Raw genomic sequence first — 5,423 nt, forward strand, 5'->3', positions numbered from 1 at the left:
GCTTCAAGCTGCCTGGCTGCCGGCCGCCATCTTGGCTGGCAGTTAATTTGCATATTGCCCTGATTAGCCAATGGGAAGGGTAGCGGAGTGACACCAATTTGCATGTATCTCTTTTATTAGTGTAGATAGAAGTTATTTTTATTGTATGAGTATGCCCTACATTCATATTAGGCTACCTAAAGTAAAATGAAATTTTCTTGATCCACTTATCTGTTAACACATTGTTTCAATATCTTGGTTTGTGTAAATATTGCTGCAATGTATAAGGGGATGCAGATATCTTTTTAACATAGTGATTTTGTTTTCTTTGGTTATATACCCACAAGTGGAATTGCTGAATCATATGGTTGTTCATTTTCAATTTTTAAAAAAATATACATATTTTATTGTTTTTTTACAGAGAGGAAGGGAGAGGGATAGAGAGTTAGAAACATCGATGAGAGAGAAACATGGATCAGCTGCCTCCTGCACTCTCCCTACTGGGTATGTGCCTGCAACCAAGGTACATGGCCTTGACTGGAATCGAACCTGAGACCCTTGAGTCCACAGGCCGACATTCTATCCACTGAGCCAAACCGGTCAGGGCTCATTTTCAATTTTTTTAAGAACCTCCATACTGTTCTCCCTAGTGCTGCACCAATTTACATTGCTATGAACAATGCTCAAGGGTTCCCTTTTCACTGCATCCTCACAAACACCTTTTTTATAATAGCTATCCAATAGGTGTAAAGTAATATCTCATCATGGTTCTGACTTGCATTTCCCTGATGATAGGTGAAGTCGAGCACATTTTCATACCTATTGGCCATCTGTATATCTTCTTCGGAAAAATGTCTATTCGGGTCCTTTGACCCATTTTTTAAAAATTGGGCTGATTTTTTTTCTTTTTTCTTTATTGATTAAGGTATTACATATATGTCCTTATCCCCCCTGCCCCATCCCCCTGCTCGTGCCCTCACACCCCTAGTGTCTGTGTCCATTGGTTAGGCTTATATGCATGCATACAAATCCTTTGGTTGGTCTCCCCCCCTTCCCCCCACCCTCCTCTGCCTTCCCTCTGAGGTTTGATGGTCTGATCAATGCTTCTCTGTCTCTGGATCTGTTTTTGTTCATCAGATTATGTTGTTTCTTATATTCCACAAATGATTGAGATCATGTGATATTTATCTTTCTCTGACTGACTTATTTCATCGAGCATAATGCTCTCCAGTTCCATCCATTCTGTTACAAAGGGTAGGCGTTCCTTCCTTCTTTCAGCAGTGTAGTATTCTATTGTGTAGATGTACCACAGTTTTCTAATCCACTCATCTGCTGCTGAGCATTTAGGCTGTTTCCAAATCTTAGCTATTGTAAATTGTGCTGCTATGAACATAGGGGTGCATATATCCTTTCTGATTGGTGTTTCTATTTTCTTGGGATATATTCCTAGAAGTGGGATCACTGGGTCAAATAGGAGTTCCATTTTTAGTTTTTTGAGGAAACGCCATACTGTTCTCCACAGTGGCTATACCAGTCTGCATTCCCACCAGCAGTGCAAGAGGGTTCCTTTTTCTCCACATTCTCACCAGCACTTGTTGTTTGTTAATTTGTTGATGATAGCCATTCTGACGGGTGTGAGATGGTACCTTATTGTCATTTTGATTTGCATCTCTCAAATGATTAGTGACTTTGAGCATGTTTTCATATGTCTATTGGCCTTCTGTATGTCCTCTTTCGAAAAGTATCTATTTAGGTTCGTTGCCAATTTTTAGATTGGGTTGTTTATCCTCCTTTTGTTAAGTTCTATGAGTTCCCAGTAAATGTTGGAGATTAAACCCTTATCGGTGATAACATTGGCAAATATGTTCTCCCATGCAGTGGGCTTTCTTGTTGTTTTGTTGATGGCTTCTTTTGCTGTGCAGAAGCTTTTTATTTTGATGTAGTCCCATTTGTTTATTTTCTCTTTAGTTTCCATTGCCCTAGGTCCTAGGGCCTAGCAGCTGTATCGGTGAAGATATTGCTTCAGCATATGTCTGAAATTTTGCTATCTGTGGATTCCTCTAAGATTTTTATGGTTCCCTGTCTTACATTTAAGTTCTTTATCCATTTTGAGTTTATTTTTGTGTATGATGTAAGTTGGTAGTCTAGTTTTGGTTTTTTTTTGCATATATCTGTCCAATCTTCCCAACACCATTTATTGAAGAGACTGTCTTGACTCCATTGTATGCTCTTGCCTCCTTCGTCAAATAAATGAATTTGGCAATGTAGCAGGATACAAAATTAACACCCAGAAATCTATGGCATTTTTATACAACAATAGTGAATTTACAGAAAGAGAGATTAAATAACCAATCCCATTTACCATTGCACAAAAAAGAGAATAAGATACCTAGGAATAAACTTAACTAAGGAGGTAAAAGATATATACTCAGAAAACTACAGAACACTGAAAAAAGAGATAGAGGAAGACAAAAACAGATGGAAGAACATACCGTGTTCATGGATTGGTGGAATCAACATCTTTAAAATGTCCATACTACCCAAAGCAATCTATAGATTCAATGCAATACCCAATAAAATACCAACAGCATATTTCACAGACCTAGAACGAACTCTCCAAAAATTCATCTGGAATTAAAAAAAGACCCGAAATAGCTGCAGCAATCCTGAGAAAGAATAACAAAGTAGGAGGCATCTCAATACCAGATATTAAGCTATATTACCTAACCACTGTTCTTAAAACTCCCTAGTACTGGCACAAGAACAGACATAAAGACCAATGGAATAAGATAGAGAATCCAGAAATTGACCCAAACCACTATGCTCCGCCCCATTTTTAATCAATTTTTTTTAATGTTGAGCTATTTAAGTCTACTTATTTCACATATTAATGCTTATCAGATATATGATTTACAAACATATTCACATATTCTACATAGGTTGTCTCTTTATTTTGTTGATGGATTCCTTGGCTGAGCAAAACTGTTTAATTTGAGATGGTCCTACATGTTTATTTTTGCTATTGTCATTGCTTTTGGTGTCAAATTAAAAAAAAAATCATTGCCAAGACCAATGTCAAGGATCTTACCTACTATTTTCTTCTGGGATTTTTATGGTTACAGGTCTTATGTTCAAATATTTAATCTGTTTGGGCTGATTTTTGTGTATGGTATAAGAGACGGATCCAGTTTCACCCATTGTATTTGGCTGTCCAGTTTCCCCAACTATTTATTGAAGAGATTATCCTTTCCTCATTGTATATTCTTTGCCCTTTGGAAGGTGCAACTCTTTCCCCCTGAAAAGTATTGTAACCTGAAAGGATATTTTTTAAACAAAATTTAAATTAAATAAAAGAAGAAGACTGGCAGAATTTTTCTTATAACAACGATATACTAAATGTTGATTCTTCATTGCCTCCATACAGTGCAAATACTACAATGATAAGAAACTTGCTTCCTCATCCCCATGGACTTTTCTCCCACTCACGAGTCATAACACTGCCCACGAATTGTGAGTGTTTATCTTCCTATAGTTACCCAACAGTCACTCTCAGAGCTTTTTAAAAACACCAGATAAAGAAAAAATAAAAGATCACAGGTTACAATTCTATAGAGTACCTATAAACTCCTTGTTCAAAATGTCAACAACAAATCTCATGTTGTTTATTCTTTATTGATTACAATGAAGTATGCCGTGTCCTTTGGATCTTCATAACAAGGTCTTTATTTCAGGAACATTTAATCCTTCTGACCTCGTTTTACTATTAAAAAAAAGTGCATGTAGACTTTTTGTCTAGTACTGTAGTGCTGGTTTTTATTTTACTACTTGTATCTGAAGCACTCTCCTAAGACTTCAAGGATATTGGTGTCTTCCTCCCACTATTGCCTGATTTCCTTTTAATGTTTTCTTCAGAATATATGCAAGAGATTTGTATTTCTAATTTAGTAGAATAGGCATATCTTTATCCTTTTTTTCTCTCTCAGAAATTAACCCAGTTTTCCCAGTGAATGAGAAATTAGAAAGGCAATTTATTTTTATATAAATTTAGTATGTATCTGTAACCACAAACCATAATATAGAAAAAAAAGACTGCTGAGAAACAAAGATCAATATAACATATGAGACAATGTCAAGAGAATTCTAAAGATCATGTTAAGTTGTTCCCAATAAAAATTGCATGAGAGAGATAGAGATAGAAAAAAAGGACAGAAAACAGAAACTTTGCTGCAGGAAAGTGTAACCAGAGTAAAGAAGGAAATCCTCTTCCATTAATGAATGGGATTTTTTTTCAACCAGAATTTCTTCTCATAAATTTTTATTATTTCATCAAATTTTTAAACAATCTTGTAAATTCTGGCTTTGACTATTTCAATATAGGTGTATTTTTTAAAAATGGATTCAAGTTAGTTCATAGTTATACATTCTTTTTCATGTTGTCTGTTTTTCTAATATCAATATTAATATGCAATGTATGATGATATGACTTGTCATTATATTATAGACTCTGGTTTAATTTGAGAACTCCAGTTTAGTGGCAGAAATTATTGATGCTACTCCTAGCAAGTGACTTTCAGGAATTTTCCTCTTTATTGTCGTAGTTGTCAATTCATTCACTTGTGTTATTGCTTCCCAGATTGCACGTGGGCATGCATAAGCACATATACACACACTGCAATGTGTGGTCCTTGTGAAAGTATTGGCAGGGACTGGAATGGGACTTTTTTGTCAGGAACTTTAGGTGTTTTAGTGATTCTAGAATAGTTTGGGATTCTAGGATAGTTTGAATATTAAGAGCTCATATTACATTTCTCATAACCTATAGATAATATACACATAAAATCCATACCTGTGCATGATATTGGCCTAAGGGTTTTTATTTTTAGCAGGTTGATCAATGTTGTCAATATTGATCCATAGCACCAGGCATTATATGATTCTTGACATATATTGTTTTATTGCTCATCTTCATTTCTGGACATATCCATAATAAGGAAGCTCTTGGATTCTAAACAAATGGCAGATAACAACCTAATTCCTGAGCACTCCTTCCATTCTGTACAGTCTGTTCTATTTCGTCCAGGGCTCATCCACCCTTCAGCCTTCAAGATAGGCCTGCTCAGTAGGGTCCTTTAGATCTTCCACTTATTCTATACACCTCCTAAGCTTCATAAAATACATACTGTATTTTGCTATGTATTAAATTCCCAAATCCACTGTGAGTTATAGAAATTTAGTTATTTTTTATTATCTATTGTTCAGAGTCTGTGGTATTAAGCAGTGCTGCATCCTGTATTTATAATAAATGAAATGCTCTACTCTAACTATCTGTGTTCCTACACTCCCATCTTTACTGAAGATCAGTCATCAAGTATATGTTATAGCATCACTATGGACAAGTTCTTCCTCTAGAAGTATCTGCACAAAAAGCCTTACTTCTTACTTAC

The 5,423-nt window shown here is 35.6% G+C and overlaps 1 long non-coding RNA gene across 1 annotated transcript in view; it reads left to right on the forward strand.

The window, feature by feature from the left end:
- LOC106724328 overlaps window positions 1-1,279 on the forward strand; it is a 23,025-nt gene extending 21,746 nt beyond the window's left edge. Inside the window, exon 3 of the long non-coding RNA XR_001360084.1 lies at window positions 1,233-1,279. This is a non-coding gene — a long non-coding RNA (uncharacterized LOC106724328). The remainder of the gene's footprint in view (window positions 1-1,232) is intronic.
- Window positions 1,280-5,423: the final 4,144 nt, after the last annotated feature.

Source organism: Myotis brandtii, unplaced genomic scaffold, assembly GCF_000412655.1.
Source record: "Myotis brandtii unplaced genomic scaffold, ASM41265v1 scaffold8, whole genome shotgun sequence".
Classification (NCBI taxonomy): Eukaryota; Metazoa; Chordata; class Mammalia; order Chiroptera; family Vespertilionidae; genus Myotis; species Myotis brandtii.